General features: G+C 44.0%; 1 protein-coding gene across 9 annotated transcripts in view; it reads right to left on the bottom strand.

Moving 5' to 3' along the window:
• Nucleotides 1–19643, bottom strand: part of NAV2 (neuron navigator 2) — a 412855-nt gene that overhangs the window by 318957 nt on the left and 74255 nt on the right. The window contains exon 1 of one of the 9 annotated variants that reach the window (XM_017858359.1): nucleotides 12450–12550. The exons of the other annotated variants lie outside the window; for them this stretch is intronic. The gene's annotated coding sequence lies outside the window, so the exon portion shown is untranslated. Of the gene's footprint in view, nucleotides 1–12449; nucleotides 12551–19643 lie in introns of those variants that run through there. 9 annotated transcript variants of the gene reach the window in all.

Raw genomic sequence — 19643 nt, 5'->3', positions numbered from 1 at the left:
TTGTCTCACCTTTCATCCTAGCCACACCCCTTTCAAGCTCTGTTCTACCCTTGTCAATTGTTCCTAGACAAGGGCCATGTTTGTTTGACCACTTTCCAATTTGATAAGCCACAGATGGGGCGAGGCAGAGGAAACACACGTCAAACAAGTCAGATTGCTATTATTTTTAACTTGCCTTTTTCAAGCTCTCAGGTAGAAGAACTGGTTCTGCTGCATGCAGAATTTTTCCATTGCAAAAGCAGGGAGAAGAATGAGGGGCTTTCCTGGACTATACATTATCCTCTACCATTGGGGGAATCCCCAAGGGCTCATTTAACAGTTTCCTCTCACAGGCACCTTCCCTGCTCCAGGGCATTCTGCTCTATCTCAATTAATTATATGCAGCATCTCAATGAAGCCTCACAATATCCTATGAGGCAGGGATGACTAATTCCATTTTGCAGATGAGGACACTGACACTCTGTAGAGGTAAGTAACTTGCCTAAGCCACGGACAGGATTTGGACACGTATCTGAAGCTCTGCTCCCACCATTTCTGTGGAAAAAGTGGAAGGATGTAGCATTTCAAGCTGCCAAATGTTTTCTTGGCCCCAAGGCAGCCTCTTCAGTGTGAGGCATTCTCCGCTAAAGGGCATTAAAGGATGAGCAGATACTCACCAGAGGGAGCATCTCCCTGCCTGCATTTTCAAGACAAAGCTGATGCGCTCTGCGTGATCAGAGACTCCATCTGAGTTCAACAGATGCACTGGCAATTCTGTTGTGTAGTTTTGATATCCAGCACCAGCACAACATGCCCACCTGGGAATATTTTGGTGCCAAGAATGAACAGAAGGGAATGCACTGCAGAAATATTAACCTTGGCAGCCTCCTGCCACAGTAAACCACTGGTTGAACTTTAATGAAATTTTGCACAAGAGCAGAAACATCTGTATTGCCGGTAAAAATAAACCCCAGCCTGGAACACACAACTGTCTCTGCGCAAGAACATGACAAACCTGGAAACGAATGGAAAGGAGGCCCTTCTCTGTGATCAAAATGGCTGTTTCTAACAGAGAGGAAGCAGCTGCTCCCCTCTGTCTGTCTTCCTAGTTAGGGTTAATGGCTTCTTGGGAAAGAAAATATATTCTAAATTTGTGCATCTGAGGTTTTCCTAGAACGCTGATTTGCATGGGAGAGCAGAGGTCCTGCAAATTGCCTGTCCCCATTGACTCTCTCATCCCCACAAAACCATTCTCCAGGATGAAAAAACATTTCTGTAATTTTTTTTTTTTTTTTTTGAGAGACAGGGTCTCACTCTGTCACCCAGGCTGGAGTGCAGTGTCATGAGCATAGCTCACTGCAGCCTCGAACTCCTGGCCTTAAGTGATTCTCCTGCCTTGGTGATGTACTATTCTTAACCAATACTGGCACTATATGGCCTAATTGCTTTAAGTATCTAAATAACTCATCCAAAACCAACATTAAGAGCATGGACATTAACTTATTTAAAAGATGCAAGAATAAGAGGCCAGTTCACAGATCACAGGTGGCTGGGGGAGGCCTCAGCAATCACATGAAGTGACTATACAGTGTGGCATGTTCCTCTAGGTAGTCTTTCTTTAGGAAAAAGAGCACAGGCCCTCCTGGAACCCAGAATCAGAGAATTCTGTGAATGGAAGAGGCCAGCAAAGCCCTCTGGCCCAATCCCACTCCTCCCTGATGCATGAATCCCTTGTACAAGCTCCATGCCAAGTTTCCCTAAACTGCCAGGGGTAAAAACCTTCTGACCTCCTATGAGAGCCATTTGGCATTAATCTCAGAAAACTCTACCTCTTACTGAATTGAATTTTGGTCCCAGTTTTGTGAAGAACCCCAGTGATTAATCCTTCTAGCCCTTTGGAGATAAAAGGTGGCACAGTGTCTCTTGCATGAGTCATAATATCATAAAAGAGTTTCAAATAAATATTCTTCATAGAACAAAGCTTTGGTTCTCTCACCACACTGGCTATTCTCCTCTGGACAAAGGTGATGATGGATAAGGTCAGCAAAGATAATTATTAAAATAAAAGCAATGATTTTAGCTCTTCTTAGGCACATACTGTGTGGCATACACCATACTACATGCTTTATATGCAGTTATCATTGAATCCTCACAACAACCCTAGGAGTTCAGGACTATTATCCTTTTAATTTCACGTTTTGAAGAAATAGGAGCTCATAGGTGATGTAACTTGCCCAAGGTTACAGAGCTAGTAAGTGATGGTACATGGATTTGAACTCAGACTCAGCCAGAGGCTGCCCTTCTTTGTCACCATGCCTCCAGAAGATGGGGGCATATTCCAGCTCAGCCACATCCTCCGAAAGTAGTCCCCAGTGGTGTTAGCCTGGCTCATGGTCCTCAGGGCTAGGAGGTCCATGTGCCTGACCCTATACTTCCACTTTCAGGTGGAGGCCGAAACTGCCTTGCTCTACTGAAAAGAAAAAGATCCAGGGAGACGTAAGCCTCAAAGAGGGAAGAGGAAAAGGAAAGTGGGAGGCAGTGAGGACACACTTTGTATCATTTAGCAATCTGAAGCAATGCTGGGCTTGGAGAGGACACAGCAAAGGGAGAGGTGCCTGAGGAGGACAGCAGAGGGCTGGCAAAGGACTCTGCCTTTTGGGAGACCCAGTTAGTCAGTTCAAAGAGGAGAGGGGCAATCTGCTGCCCACAGGCAGGGGGCAGGCCGCACCACCACAGACTGACTTTGTGTCTACCATTTTCCATTCCCTAAACTGGGATGGGGTCCTGCTGTTGCCAAACTGGTTGGACTAAGTCACAGACAGTAAAAATGACCTGTCTGGCTGCCACATCCCTGATCAAAGCTGACTCATTTCAAAGGCAAACTGTCAGCAAGTTGGGAGATTGTAATCAGACAATGAAAAATAAACTATATACGGTTACTTCAGGGGTTAAAATACAAAACCTCCCTAAAAAAATAAAGTTATCTTTTGTGCTTTTGAAACGTTCAGTCCTAACAACCCCATGAGGAAACTTATCAGGAACTAATTGAAGAATACATCTGGGTCCTGAGGTAAGACCTACTGTTCATTTGGCCTCACGCCTTGTCTAGGATGGGGAAATTTTCTGAAGCTTAAATAAATGAACCAAGGCTAAAGACCAGACTGGGATCCCAGGTGTTTGGAGATCCCAATGTTGCTTCCACATACCTTCACATTTTAATCATGGTGCAATGAAAACACAAAAGTTCCCAAAAGATACACACATATACACATATGTATCTATACACACATGCATACAAACATATACACACACACGCACACCCACCCACTCTCCTTTTTTTCTCTCTTTTCAGAAAAACAAATAATCGTCAAGCTATCAAGTTGGAGCACACTAAGCTTGCATTTCAAGATAATTTGGTTTAAGATTCATTCAGAAGCTGGATTTTCAGAGTAACATGATTTGGTCAAGAGAGGGATTTTTTTGAGCAGGTCCTAGGGTGTCTACTTAGAAATGGGAAGAAGAATTATTTTACATTTGATATGTTGAAGAGAATGGAAGTTTTTCTTGCTTCTCAAACCATGAGAGACTTGAAAACTTCTACGAAGCCCATGCATGTTCCCAGGAGGGGACAGCCTTGCCTGGCCTCCTGGAAGTCAACTGGAATCCTCTCTCTGTGTGAGACTGTGGGCTGCTCCCCAAGTGCTAGAATATCCAGGGAACCCCACAAAGCCCAGACTTGTCAGAAGTGGGCCCAGCCCCACTATCCTCATACAGAACTGCCAGCAAGGACAGCAAACTCCAGTGTGCAGGGAGGAACGTCAGTCTAGCTAGTGGGGAGGACAGAGGTGCAGTGGGGGGCGATGGATAGGAGAGGTTGGGAGAAGCACTGTGAAACCATCACTAATGTCATACCTGCATTAATCAAAAAAGTGTGTCAATTTAATAGAAGATGAGAGGCTCCCTTGAGCTCCAGGAAACTGCCAAGATGCATTTTCCTATTCAAGTTTGCAGCCCTGGGCTCAAACCCAGGGACAGTTAAAATAATTTCTCCATCAAATTACTCTTGTGAAAAGGAGCATGTTCTAGCCTCCTAACTGAAGAAAGTCACTTAAGTCCATATAAAGTAGAGTCTCTTAGGGCTCTGCTCTCCCCATCAATATATGTGGAATATAGCAAGTGGGAGGCAAAGACAGGAAAAAACAGAGCGGGTGTGGGGGGGTGGGTGCCAAAAAGCACCCGCACACCTGACCTCACTATCTCTATTGCACTTGGGACTCTATTCCCTTAACGGTTTGCACATGCTCTGCAGGAAAAACAAGTAAATGCTGTGCTGTCCTGGCAGAGGCAGGTGACAGACTTTCTGAAGCTCAAGGGTTGCCCAGGAGCTTCTGAAGTAGCAGTTCTTCATCCCACACCCCCCTCGCCACCCCCATTGCACACCACTATAACAGGCGTCCTGGCCAGTTGCAGCCCAGCACCTAATTTGGGAGATACCGGGTTCATTGTACAGGGCAACTGATTCCAAATCTCACGCTATCTGCCCACACTAAGATCCACTGGATAGTTCTATCTACTCACCTAGGATTGTTGCTTGTTAGTAGGGTTTTGGTGACAGGGACACAACACTGAGCATTTGTAGAACTCACTCAGTGGAGGTCTGTAATCTGGAATGCCCCTCACTCTTCCTTACCTTTCTAAGTCCTACGAAAATGTTCTATGCTGGTAGTTCCCCACCTGTGGGCCCAGAATCCCTGGAGTTCTTGCAGGTGAAGCAGTAGGGTCTCTTGGAATTCATGTGGGCATAAGAATGCTTTCAATCAATCAGCAGGAAAAGGCACATCTGCTAGTGTCGGCCCTCAATGGTTGCTGAAATTGCTTCATGCCACTCTTCTGTTAGGACTTTCAATATCATCCTACTAACCTCAACATAAAGTCCCAGCTCCTGACACCTTGGCATGGTCTTGCAGGACCCAGCCTCTGCTCACCTCTCCTCCTTAACCACCTCGTGGACTTCCTCTGAGCGGAGTGGAGGGGATGTGTGCTAAAGGGGTTACAAGAATACTGACTGGAGTAGTCCTGTTATTTCAGTTCTGTAAATTTAGGGATTTTGTTTCCAGGAGTCCATAGATTCATAGGTCGAAGTCAGGCATTGCCAGGAAAACTATAGGCTTTGAAGTCAGTTAAACCTAGATTTTAAAATCTCCACCATCCACTTGGTAATGCCAGGCAAGTTACTTAATATATCAGAACCTTGGTTTTTCTCTATCTGTAAAATGGGTACATGTGAAGGCATCTATGAGATAACCCATGTAAAGCATCTGACATGGTATTTGACACAAGTATCAGTTGTAGATCCCCAAAACGCCAACTCAGGCTTCCAAAGTCGAGTTAAACTAAAACAGTACTTTATCTACAGTCAGAAACAAGCACGAGGGCTCCCCGTGGCCAGCCTCGCTTCCAACAACAAGTGTCATTTCTAGCCATCTTCATTCATGCACAAACCATCCCCTCCCCACATCTTTTTAAAGCCGTTTTCCCACAGCAGAGGAGATTGGCAGTGATGATTTCAAACTAGATTTATGAAAACCCATAACTAGAAGATTAAAATTCCAAATGTCATCTAGATAAGATGGGCCAGACGCTTAGAGAACTGCAAAAGCTTCAAGCTCTCTGCACTGGCAGAGAAGTTGGAGCGGTCAAGCAGTCATGTCTGAGCACTTCTCTTGGTGAGAAGGGAGTGCACTTCTGTCTATTACTGGAAGGAAGAGCCACATTTTAACTGGACTGAGTAGGTACACTGCATCTGCTAGATGAACCATCAGCTGGTGTTTGGTGTGGACTTCAATTCACTGGGAGACATCTGTGATCTGGGTTGGCTCACTGGCCTTCTCCTGGGTGGGTCTGGAATGTGTGTCTATCTATGCTGAGGCCTTTACTAGAGACTTTTACTAGGCCTTTACTGAGGCTTTTACTAGAGACCAGAGGGAGGGGATCACTCCATGGCCACTAGGAAAGAAAAGCCCTAGAGGTAGGTTACATCATCAGACAAACATCAGCTGACTTAAGCTGGTCAGAACCATCTCCCACAGATCCCAACAAGCTGAAAAGGAAAGGTGAAAAGTATTTCCAGAACTCATACCATATGCATGCCCACCAGGGTGAAAGCTTTATACCGGTGACTTCACTGAGCCCTCAGGACCACCTGAGGAGGGCCACTGTTATCCCTCCTGTACAGAAAGGAAAACTGGTGCCCAGGGAAGCTAAGAAAGATGCCCATGTTCTATAAGCTCCCCACACAAAGTGGATTCAAAGCAGGTATTTCTGAATTCAAAAATCCATCCATTGTCCAAGAACTGGCTCCTTCCAACCAGAGCTGCCACATCTCATTGTCTGTGTCCACAGAAGCTGGCTCGCTCCCGCTCACTGTCATGACCAGAGTGTCTCAGGTCAGAAGGCCAATCAAATCTTCCACATCATGGTCAAGGCATTAAAAAATAGCACAGAAAAGAAAAAGAATGAGTGGCATTTACAAGTTGAGACTTGGAAATAGTCTAAGATCAAAACTCTCCATGAGTGAAAGAAAAATGCTTTTCAGAAAGATCCTACTCTTAGCCTTCTGAACTGTGCAATATGGGGATGGGAGGAGGTGGAGAACATAATTGCAGCTGAAATGGATGGCAAATGCCAATAGACAATAAAACCACTGGTGGCCAAACCAAGAGTCTAAAACCACCTGAGATTCAGGAATTGCTAGGGAAAGAGTTCATGCTCTTTGAAAAGCCAATAAAGACCAGGAGGGGTGGAGGGGAAGTGGGGGCACTCATCTACTGCTCTTGTCTCCTAGCTGCTCTCTGATTCTGGCCTTTTCTCATGCCAGCCAGGCCCACATTCTCCTGCTCGATCCTCTACATGCCTCCATCACATCAGTCTCTGGCTCTCAAACTGCCAGTGACCCCTCATACCATTTGAGATAAAGTTCAGCATCCTTAGCCTGGCACTCAGGACTCATCATATCCCTGCCTCAGCCTCACCTGGGTTCTGCAATATGGAGATGGCAGGGGATGGAGGAGAAGAAAAGTGGGGGCCAAAATGGATGCCGAGTGCCAAGAGACAACAGAGCCATGGGGAGACTACCTAGTCAGGGAAAGTGTGCAAATCTCAGCTACATGGTAACAAGTAGCAAGTATCAGCAAGGCCACAGGAAGAAGAGAACAGAATTGGCTTAATCTAGATCTTGCAGAATTCTGCTCAGGCTGTGTAGGGGCATGTGGTAGTAAGGTTTGGATGAGAAACAGTCAGAGATGGAGTAGTGCAATGCTACCAACCTATCTCCACCAGCCTTCCCTCCACAGAGAGGTGGTATGGCTTAGCAACTGGGCACACCGGTTTCAGGACCAGCCTGACCTTTGTTTAGCATCATGGCTAAGCTGCCTAATAGCTGTGTGACTTTGTCAGGGAGGAAGATTACTTAGGTTCTCTGAGGTTAAAATGGGAAGAAATAACATTCAGATGAAGAACTAAATTACTGCATGTAAAACGTTTTCAGTACAATGTATGGCACCAAGAAAGGGTTCACAATAAAGAAGGTTGAGGATTTTCAAGTCCTCATGCCAGCAGACAGGTTTGTTTAATTTGGGTTCTGTCAATGAGGTGCACCTGCATGAGGAGTGCGGCAGAAGCCCTCTTTCTTGTTGTAATACATATTAGGAGGGTCTGGTTGAACTCTTGGTTCCAAGGTCAAACTACTATAGCTGAGCATCCCTAGATCTAACTTCTGTTCTTCGTAACTTCTCATTTCTTTTCTTCTAGAAATTCTATAAGTATCCAACTCCCTGTATGAAATCTCTTCTTGTTTGAGGTATGAAGAGTGGTTCCTAGTTCCCAGACTATCCCCCCATTGATGAATTCCCTAAATTGCTATTTAGCTCCTTAAGCTCAGTAACTACATACTATATATATGCAGTTTAGTGCTTGGCCCTACTCTTAGCAGCTGCTCACTACATTAGTCCATAAGGAATCCAGATTCATTTTCATTCAGGAGCCAGCTAAACCAAAATGGGTTTCTCAAAGCCACTAGAGTCTGTGGAACTAATAAATGAAAGTATATATTGCCTAACCATGCCTATGGCCAAGCAGGGCTCAAAGTATCTACAAAACCTTTTGCTGGGCAAAGAAATAACCACAATTTGTCCCATGGCAAACTGGAAGGACAAAAGCAGATCTGTCACTGAGACAAATCTTCATCACACTTTCCAATCAACATGAGGAGGCAAATTTAGCACAAAGTGTTAGACTAAAACTTTCTGACCATTCTGTGAGTTTTAGTAGTTCCTTCACTTTCCCATTCCCCTGTCTTCCTTTCTCTCAATAAGAGTTAGACTTACTTTATAAATCTCTATTTCACAAACTGCAGTAGATGAACCACTCATGGTATAATCTGTAAGATTTCAGACTGTACACTGGTGAACCTCTTAATAGCTATATATTTTTATGATTACCTTCTATTTTGCCCAATACTGCTTTCGCATTTACCATTAGAATATTGTTTCCTCTTTATTTAAATTTATACAGATCAGGTAGTCAATTTGAAGGAAACAAGTAAATAAGGGGCATAAGTGATAGACAAATAAGGCAAAAATTCTAAATATGCCATAAGAATGATAAGCTTGGGTGACACTGACTTAAATCAAATCTTACAAATAGATGTTCTGGGGAATTCCAAATATCTAATCTATTTGGCTTATCAGGACAGCAGTATGAGATGGCTCTGAGAATGTTCACAATTCATTTTAAGTAACTTCTGTCCCATTTCTCTTCTCAGGCCCTTGGGAATAGTTTGGTCTTACAGGAAACTGTTAGGAAGAATCAGGAATTTCAATAGCCTTGCACAGACTGTGGCACTGGACAGGTTATTCAACCTTGTTTGCCTCTACTCCTGTACCTGGGAAAGGAAGCTACTGAGTATGCCTACTCCACAGAGTACTGAGTAGGGCAGAAAGACGCCACTAGGCCTTTTAAATTAAATCATTAATTTCAATGGTTGTCTTTATTGCAATTGTTTTCTTTCAATTCAGTTTTCAAGATACATACATTCCTAGAGTTGAGGGAGAGGAAAGATTTGCAATAAATTATTCAAATAAATGAATATTAACTGGGAAAAGCCACAGAGCCATGGCTGCAGAGGTAAGTTTACCTCAGGAATACAAATTCACAATTACGTGAGGGAAAGGAGGTTGGCATTTTCTCTCTAGTCATCCCATAAAAATGCTACTAGCACTTAGGTCTCTCCGCCCAAATCCATTACAAGGGGCATAACAGGAAAGAATAGGAACAAAGCCAAGGAAGTAACTCACTGCTAACAGGACAGAATGAAGCCACATTCTCTGTGGACCTACCATGGTCATTTTTAGCTCAGATGTCACAAAATATATCCTAGAATGTTTGAGAAGGGAAAAGGTCTTCTAGGGAAAATAGTTGTTATATTCACTGTAAATAGCATATTGACTCAAAGCAGTTTTTGAAGGGTGGGATCACACCTGTTTTGTAAGATCTGAGTTGGGTTCTTCAGCAGCTATAAAGATGTAAGAGACTGGAAATCTATCCATAAGAGTGGGATCTCAGAGAGGATGTGAGAAAGATGATGCATTATAACCAATGTGACAACGATATATGGACTGTGGGACCCTAACAACAGTTCAGGGAGAGGAGGAACCATCGCTGGCTTAGGTGGAGTGAGAAGGAAGACTCCTTACAACGCTGAGCACAGGCGTTCCTTTTCAAAGGACCCCGCTCAAGTCATTTGTCATTCATTCATTTGATGAACATTTATTAGGCCCTACCTTTGAACCAGATATTCTGTGAGGTACCAGGAATTCAGTAGAAAATAATGCAGACATGTCCCTATGTCATGGGGCTTATCTACAAGCTGAGTGAGGCAGATGATAAACAAGTACACATACACCTAAACGAGGCGATTTTGGTGTGTGATGCACCCTGAAGGAAGTGTGTGGTAGACATGAGGTAGAGACCGAAGCGGGCACTGTGGCTGGGGGTCCCGGTGGCCTCTCTGAGGATAAAATGAGAAGGAAGCATCATGTGAAGAGCCAGGTAAGAATATTCTGGAAAAGGAGAACAGCCAAGACAAAGGCCCTGAGGTGGGCGCCTTTGGCTGAGGAAACGAGAAACTTGGGATGATGTCAGGAAGAAGGCAGGGGCCAGATGATACGGGGCACTCCAGGCCAGGACAGGGGGATCAGATTTTATTCTATGTTGCCTTGGGTAGCCAGGGAAAGGTTAAAACAGGGCACAACACAATCCAATTTAAGTTTTCTATAGGTTACTCTGGCCACCTATAGGGAGAACGAACAGAGAAGCAGGGTTGGGAGCAGAAGCAGGAAGCCCAGGCTACTAGAACAGTCCAGGTGCAAGAGGCCCGGGTCAGGTGACAGCAGCACAGACGGAAGGAAGTGAAGAAAACCAGTTCACAGAGTGCTAGTGCTGGGCATGCTTTGGCACTGAATCAATGCTTCCCCAGTGAATACATTATCACTTGGCTGGAATTTTAGCTGATTTGATTGGCTTTTCTAAATTCAATCATCATAAAAGTTAAGACGATTATATACATATCCAATAACTCTAAATTAGAGGTGGAAAACAAAAGATATCTTCAAACTTGACAATAATCAGCTGTTGTGATACATGCATTGAGACAAATCCAGGGAAGCACCTCCATCCATCCAATCTTTCTTTCTTTTTCTTTTGAGACAGAGTGTCACTTATTGCCAGGCTGGAGTGCAATGACGTGATATCGGCTCACTGCAACTTCTGCCTCCTGGGTTCAAGCAATTCTCCTGCCTCAGCCTCCTGAGTAGCTGGGATTACAGGCTCCCACCACCACGCCCAGCTAATTTTTGTATTTTAGTAGAGATAGGGTTTCGCCATGTTGGCCAGGCTGGTCTCGAACTCCTGACCTCAGGTGATCCGCCCACCTCGGCCTCCCAAAGTGCTGGGATTACAGGCATGAGCCACTGCACCAAGCCTCTTTCTTTCTTCTTCTTTTTTAATGGCTCACTCAAAACTGAGCTGTCAGGCGCTCCCTGTCTTCCACTGCCTTCCCTCCATCCCTCATCCCTCACAACCCAAGTCTCAAAGTTAAGCACCTAAAACCTCCCCCAGAACAAACTGTAACTTCCAAGGAAGAATGTGCTCTGGCATGATGCTTCAGTAAACCCAGAAGGCATGCTGAGATAAGAGTATTAAGGGTACCTATTAATGAAGCCGGAAGTTTCAAATAAAGCAGAAGAGATGTCCCAAAGGGAGACATAAACCAGAGCCTGAATCCAGGCAGAGGCTGAGTGAGTTCCGTAATTGCTGGCAGGTTTGCAGAGAAGGCCTTTGCCTCCCAGCTTCCTCAAAGAGCAGCAGAGTCACAGCAGCAGGGAAGAGTAGAGGTTTTCTCTTTCCCTCTGGAAGCCTGAGGTGCATACATTTAGGACACGGATCTTCAGTGGGCTCAGGAAAACCATTCTTATTTACAGAGCGTGCTCTTCCCTGCAGCAGACCAGGGTGTCAGGCTTGGCATGAGGAGCCAATGGGCTGGCCAAACCCTTCGGAGGGCAGGAGGAGGGGGCAATGCCCCACTACTTAGAACAAAATCCCCCTGGCAGTGAGAGCTTTGACTTCCAGAAGAAATTATGGGAGAAGGGAGAAGCAAAGGGACCCATGACAGGGAGGAATGTCACTGGCACAGAGCTCCTAAAGCCTGGGACCTGGACCCAAGTATATGTGTGTTGGAGAGACATGCAGAAAGGAGGGTCTCCTGTCAGTCTCTACATTTAATCACCTCCCACCACCACTTTGGTATATAAATTGCCATGCATGCATATAAAGGTATATAAATTTCACACATGTGCATAACAATCACCCTCCTCTCCCCCACCATGCTAGGACAGTCCTCTCATGGGGGCCCAGTACTGGTGCTGCACAGAGATGGTGGAAGAAACCGAACACTTGCAAAGCATCTCCTGCGGCCACGCACTCTGTTAGCACCTATGCTCACACATGTCTACCATATAGCCCCTCTAAAAATCATCTTAGGTGGAGAGGAATGACCATCTCCATACTAGAGGGGAGTAAATGAAGGCCGAGAGTCATGTAAGCAGTGCTTGGCAAAGCTGAAATTTGAATGAGTCCTGTGCTTTCCCCACACCTAGCTGCCTTCCTCTCCTGCCAGGCTTTCTTCTGGGAAGACTGAGTGCCTGCTCTCTGGATGATCATGGCCTGAGATTCCAACCCAAAGCCCGCTCTCTGGATGGTTATGGCCTGAGATTCCAACCCAAACACTCAGCTTGCCCCAAGTGCTTACCAAGCTTGAGAAAGGCAACCAGTCACAGATGTTCTCACATGGAAGTAACTCTTTTAGGGAGGAAAGAACTCTGCAGCACCCCAACTCTGCTACCAAGTGTATTTACCAACAGCAATGGGATGAGGTCTCTCTCATGTGCAGATTAAGATGCTCCTTTGAACAGCTCTCAGGCACAGCTTCTTCCTGTCCTGCCAGCATGTGCTCCCCAGGGACTCCACACCTGGGACAGGAAAGGAAAGGAACTTGGCGGGCTTGACCTGTTCAGAGGCCCCAGCAGATTGGTGGGTGCAGCACAAGGGGCGGGCTGGATAGGGAAGGGGAGGAGCTCAAAGATGAGGTTCCAAAGCCGTGCCCTCTTGCCATTTGGCAGCTGGTGAGGTAGTAATGGTTAACCTGGGAAGGTGCTTCATCCTCCTCTGCTGTTCTTGATGTGAGTGATGTCCACTTGGGCAGGACTTGTCTGCAACCAGGGCCTGGCACAGTTCCTGGCCGAGAATGGTTAAGGGTATAGTTTTCAAGCCAGATTTTTCTGCGTTTGAAACTGTGGCTCTCCCTCTTACTAATGAACTCTGGGTAAATTATCATCTTCTGAGACTTAGTTTCCTTATCTATCATATTAGGCTAATAATAGTACTTACATCATAGACTGTTGTGCAGATAAATTATATAATGTGTGTAAAGCACAGAACAGTGATTGCCACCTAGCAAGTGCCCAATAAATGCTAACAAATAAAAAAAAAAAAACATGCAATATTCTTTTTAAGTGAAAAGTAATTAAAGCTGTAGGTCTTCCCTGGAAGTGGCAGCAGATCCAGCCCTAATATTCCTCCTTTTTGCAAACAGAAAGGAACAACTCTTAGCATCGACTTGGTGTTGCGTGATGTGCTGGTTGCCTCACACCTTGGGGGGCAGTAAAGGATGTGACCATTTACTCAGAGCCTACTATACAAGCAGGTAGGTGCCTCATACACATAATCTCTAATCTGTTAACAATTCTGGTGAACCAGAGTTACTCCTACAGAGGAGGAGTCATAGGCTCAGAGATATCAAATAACTTGTCCTGGGTCACACAGCAAACAAGCAGCAGCTTCACAATGAAAGCAACATTTACACAGCCCTTACGCTGTGTAAGGAATGGCTGAGCCCTTTCTGTGCTTACTGTACTACCCTGTCTCTAAAAACAAACACTCTTCTAATAAGAGACAACTGTGTTGGAATAAAAAACGCCCTGGGCTGGAAGTCAGAGATTTTGGGCTGTGACCTTAAGCAAATCACTTTCCCTCTCTGGATGTCAGTTGGCCCAAGTATAAAAGGATTGGTTTGGACTACAACTCTGTCTTGAAAACTTGCAGTTCTAACAGTATATGGTTCTCTGAATTGGGCTTTCCTCCTTCCAGAGGAAGATCAGGAAATCTATGAAAATGTGGGCTGAGGTTACTGACAAGGCCCTTCCTCAAACGGCCAAAGCACGTTTAATGGAAGAGAGAGCATGCAACCGGTTGCATGAGAGCCGCCCATAAGTGAGCATCTGAGGCTGGGAAATCCTGGGCAATTTACCAGGCCCTTGTTTTTCCCCCCTTGGCAAAGAGAGGGAAATAACTTGCCTTAGCGGGTTGCTTTGAGGTCATAAAAATGGTCATAAAGCATTTTCCCAGATTCAAAGTCCGGGTTTCAAAATGCTCTTGAACTCAGCCATGAGAAGGGTAATCAGAGAAGAAGTCAGGACTTTGCAGGATTCCCAGAAAGCAGTCTGAGAATGTAAAAAATCTTCATTACTTCTCCATGCTTCTTATAGCTGAGTCTGGTCCAGAAAGGGGGAGGAAGCCCCAGCACTAATTCAAAACAACTACAAAGATACTCAAAACAGTGCCATGCTATTTAGCACAATTATATGCTATCCTGTTCTCCAAAGTCACCTCTTCCACTGGACAATAAATTCTCACAGGATATGAAATTTGTCTGTCTCTAATTAAGACCTGCTGACTGATTTCATTTTCACGATAAGACCTGAATATACCTTCTCTGTACGCCAACCAGTCTAATTCTCTTCTCTTTTTCCTAAGTGCTTTGATTCAAGTCAACAAATGTTTACTGAGTATGTACTATGGGCCATGCGGTATGCCATGTATGCATTCCAGTTACTTCTATAAGCTACAATAACAGCAACGGCCAAAAATAGCATCAATCTCTTAGACTTGGGAGTGGAAGAGGAGAATCAAACCTTCCCTCCCTGAAAGTTTGAGAAGGTCAAAGGATGGATCTTGGGATTTTGATTACTTGCTTAAAATCTGTTTATTTTCATTATTTAGCATTCATAAAGTATTACATAAGTATGAATCATTCATCCATTCAACAGTGATGTCTTGGGCATCTACTCTTCAGTAGGCAGCTTACTAACAGTACTGAGAAGCTAAAGAAGAAAACTAGCTTCTTACTGATTTTATTGGAAGAATCATTCCAGAGGTCTGCTGTTACCAATTTTAAACTAGAGAAATGGTATCTCTCTTCCTCAAGAAAGATGAAGAGATTCATTTGTTGATTTAGTCAAATAAATGAATACTTACTGAGCACCTATCTTATGCCTGGCAGTGGGGCTGCATTAAAAGCATTGCAGCAGGATTCTTGCCCTCACAAGAGTCAGCAATATTTCAAGAAGACAGCCAGTTACTAACCGGGACAGCTGTTATGAAGGGATAAAATGAAGGACTCACATTTTGCAGGGGGTACCTACATGAGACAGAGGGATCAGGGAAGGTCTTTATGAAGGAGCTCCACTTAGGTACAGTCCTGAGGGATAAGAGCCAGTCAAGTAAAAAGAAGAGAAAAGAGCATTCCAGGGCAAGGGAATGCCATGGGCAAACTCCCCCAAGTGAGAATGAGCTTGGTGAGTTCAAGGAACCAGAAGAAGAATGGTGCAGCTGGGGCCTGGTGAGCAACCAAAGGAGGTACAAGAGAGAGAGGAAAGGGAGCAGACTGACATGTGCTTAAAGCAGCAGACTGGCACAGTGACATTTCTTTTTTGACACCTCTCTGGTGCTGTATGGAGAACAAACTGGAAGCAGGCAACAGTGAAACTATGGAGACCAGTTAGGAGATTATGGCAGTTCTCTAAGTGAAAGGTGAAGGTGTCCTCATCTATGAAATGAGAAGTCGTTGGACTTTAGATCTATTGGGGAGGTTCAAACAGAAGTATTTGCTATTAGAATGAAGGAATGCAGAACAGGAGGACTCAAGGATGATGCCTCAAGCTCTGGCTTGTGTAGCTAGTTAAGCAGTGGGACCATTTACTACAGTGGTTCTCAACTAGCAGCAATTTCCCCCCCTTAGGGACATCTGGAAACTTCTGGAGACATTTTTGATTGTCATGACTGAGGGTTGCTACTAAACATTTTAGAATGGGTAGAGAAGCCAGAGATACTGCTAAACATCCTGCAATACACACAAGAGCCCCCTATAACAAATGGTCATCTGGCCCCAACTGTCAAAAGTGCTGAGGCTGAGAAATCCCGACTTTCAGAAGCGGGAAGACTGAGGTGGGGGAAAGTTTGAGGGGTTACTTAGCTGTACATCTGGGATATATTACATTTGAAATATTCATGCTAAATTGGACTTGGAACCACACTGCTTAGAATGGAGAAAGTAACATGTGGGACTGCCATCCAGGTCTTTCGAACAGGAGAGAGTGCATGTGCTCTCTCTGAGCCAGGAAAAGCTAGCTACTCATGAGCCTCTCCTGCTAGCTAAATTATGAAAGAAATTTCATAAAATCAAGAAAGTATGGCTCTTTACACTTGCCAGTCACCTTATTTATGACCCTCCCTTTCTCCCACTCTAAATTTTGCCTATCCTTTCAGCCCAGCTCCAAGTCCTAGATTTGTGAGGCTTCCTGAAGGACAACCATCCTTCCTGGGTCTAAATTCAGAGGAGGTGACTTTTCCAGCACCTCTCTAAGTTTACTATCAAGCTATCACATACACACCTCTTAAAGATATCTGACATACCTGTGAGAAAAGGACTCCACCAATCTTCCAGATAGAGAAATGGAAGCTCAGACAAATTAAACAACTTGCCCAGGGTCACAATGATTTGTACCAAGTTCTTTTTGTTTCTAAAATCAATGCATCACACAAGTGGCCGCCCTCTGATCTCCAACAGTGCTTAATCTACAACCTTTGGATGATTTCTACATCCTGCTTTAGAATGTAGTACTCTACCGAGTGCAGTGGTTCACATCTGTAATCCCAACACTTTGGGAGGCTGAGGCAGAAGGATCCCTTTTCCCCAGGAATTCAAGACCAGCCCAAGCAACATGCTGAGACCCTATCTCCGATAAAATAAAAATTATCCAGATGTGTTGGTGTGTATCTATAGTCTCAGCTACTTAGGAGGCTGAGGCATGAGGATCCCCTGAGTGCAGGAGTTTGAGGTTGCAGTGAGCTATGATGACGCCACTGCACTCCAGCCTGGGTGTCAGAACAAGACATTATCTCAAAAAATAAATAAATAAATAAATAAATAAATAAATAAATAAATAAATAAATGCAGCAATCTGGCATCCAGAGTGGCTATCATACAGTTCTTCTTCTTCTTCTTTTTTTGTTTATAACTTTTTAAACAATATGGGGTCTTGTTATGTTGTCCAGGCAGGAGTTCAGGGGCTATTCACAGGCACAAATATAGCACACAACAGCCTTCAACTCCTTGGCCTCAAAACATCCTCAGCACCTACCCCCCTCCACCTCCCCAGTAGCTGAGGCTACAGGTGCATGCTACCACACCCAGCTTAGCACACAGTTCTTGCTGGGTAATTTGCAGAAGGGCTTTCCCTCTAGTCCAGCCTCCCTAGCCAGTATGTTGTAAACTGGACAGCAGGGAGCTATGTAGGGAAGGAAGGGAACTCCTCCCCTTTTCCCTTTCTCCCAGGTTCCCACTTGGATTCCCCAAAGAAAGCTCCATCAGTATTTCTGGCTTCCTTCTCCACATCCAAGTCACTCTCCCACAGGAGAAGCTGTATCTAATCTGACCTGGCAAAAATCAGTACTCTTACGGGGCCCCAACTTACTGGTGGGGTGACTGTGTTTAAAGGCACAGATGAAGCTGTATGCAATCTCAATGACCTTATAGTAAACAATCCCACATTTTATGTGATTCAACTTTGCATTATGTTGAAACACTGAAGTGGTAACTGTAGCATTGTTCCATTAATTGAATACTTAGTGTGTGCCAGGAGTTGTGTTGTTTCTGGGGATACAATAATGATGGAGACTAAAGTGTTGACCTCCCAGTGCTAATGCTATAGCAGGTGTCTGCAGAGGGTCAAGATAAGCTAAGAGTAAGATGATGGCATGGAATAGTGGACTCTAACCACAACTGCCACTGTGAAGACATAATAGGCTTAGCAGCTGAAACATCCTGGAACTGCACTGTAGATGGCCTTGAAACGCCAATTGCCTCTTTGAAGAAGTCTATTTCAATTGTACATTAATCTCCACATTTTTATAATCTAAAACACTTCTGGGAATTAAGTAAAGAAGATAATGCAATAAACTCCAAATTTCTAACTCTGCCCTTTTATTATTTTTTGACCAACTTGGCTATCTAAGAAGGTCTATGAACAGAAACTTTTCCCTGCTTGCCTGGTGTAAGGTAGGTGTGCAGTCATCCTTACTGAGTGATAAGCATCTTGGGAAGGAGAAAGGGCAGAAAGCATGTAGCATGTATTCAGGAAACATAATATAAAAGAAACCTTTTTGTTCCCAAGTTGTCTGGGGTTGGAAATCTATTTATTCAAATAAGGGTCCTCTTAAGCCAAAATACACTTAAATCTGGAATAGTACCTAACAAGAGAGAGTGAGACAACTTCTAAGTGAGACAACTTCTAACAACCATGCCTATAGCTCCCACTCCTCCCATACAGTGGCCAGACATTACTCCTTGGATAGAACATTTACTACTGCAGTTAGTACTTTAAAAAAAAAAAAAAAAAAAAAAAAAAACCAAATGGCGAAAAAAACCTCACCCATTAAATTTAAAAAAAAAAAAAAAAAAAGCCAACTGACGCAATAAACTCAGCTCATTGAATTTCAAAACATGAACTCATTGCTATCTCAGGAAATATCACCTTACTCTTTAGATTAAATGTTATCCCAAGTCTAGGAGGCATTCAACATTGAGAAAGTAATATACTTTAGTTGGCTTCTCCAGGCTCGAGTTTCACCAAAACAAGTTTCATGCAAAGATTAGCCAAGTACCAGGTAATGGGATATGGCAGGGTTACGTCATCTGTGGCCCATTTCCAAAGAAATACAGCTTTTCCAGGTGGAATTCTAAGTGCTTTCTCTTCTCACTCTTTATAGTCTTTGCTTCATCCATCAGCAGGATGGTTAAGGACAGATGCATTGAAACAGGCTGCAGGCCATGAGGCCCTGGGCAAGTCATTTCAGCTCTCTGGGTCCTTCCTTCCTCTACTGTGAAGTAGATCGTACCGGGCCACTTGTCATGGGGCCTCTTCTTGAACTAACATTCCAAGATTCTTAGTCCTGGACTCTACTTTCCAAACTCTTTCTGTGGCTGCCCCAGCATGAAGTCCCCTACCCGATCGGTAAAATGTAAACACTGTGTGAGTCTTACATTCTGTAAAAATGAATGGAGGCAACTACTTGGAAGATCAAGTCAGCTCATCTCCCAAGTCCACTGCTCAGGTGCATTTCCAACCCTAACATTAATCCACCTTGAATATCCTCAACCCCTTCCCAAGCACAGAGATATGAAAAAGAGTGATTCTTGCTGTTGATCTGATGATGATGATGAATTTCTGCTGACTGTTTATGAGGTGTCAGGTCCTGTACTGAGTACTTTACTTGCATTATCTCATTTAATTCTCACAAAATCCCCATTAGGTGTACATAATAAATGAGGAAACTGAGCTACAAAGAGGTTAAATGATTATTCCAAGCTCTCACAGACAGTGGTAGAACCCGGGATTTGAATGTAGGTCTGCCTGACAGCATACTATCTCTTACACTTGGAGTGATTAAGTGCAACTATAAGTGCAACTTACTCTGCCCAAGACAGGACCAACTTACAACTGCATCTCAATTATCAAAGGGAATGCAATTATCATTAGTACTCCCTTTCACTCTCAGAAGTATCTTGGTTTGCATCATAAACTATATAGTCACCTGATATAATGCCTGAGGAGTGTCAATAATAATATAATAATTACTATTATTATTATACAATATTCATGTCACTTTCGCAATAAAGGCCCTCTTTTTCTTTTTCTTTTTTTTTTTTTTTT

This window comes from Rhinopithecus bieti, unplaced genomic scaffold (assembly GCF_001698545.2).
Source record: "Rhinopithecus bieti isolate Rb0 unplaced genomic scaffold, ASM169854v2 scaffold_2350, whole genome shotgun sequence".
Taxonomy (NCBI): Eukaryota; Metazoa; Chordata; class Mammalia; order Primates; family Cercopithecidae; genus Rhinopithecus; species Rhinopithecus bieti.
Note: the sequence above shows the minus strand (reverse complement) of the source record. Positions and strands in the feature narration are given on the sequence as shown.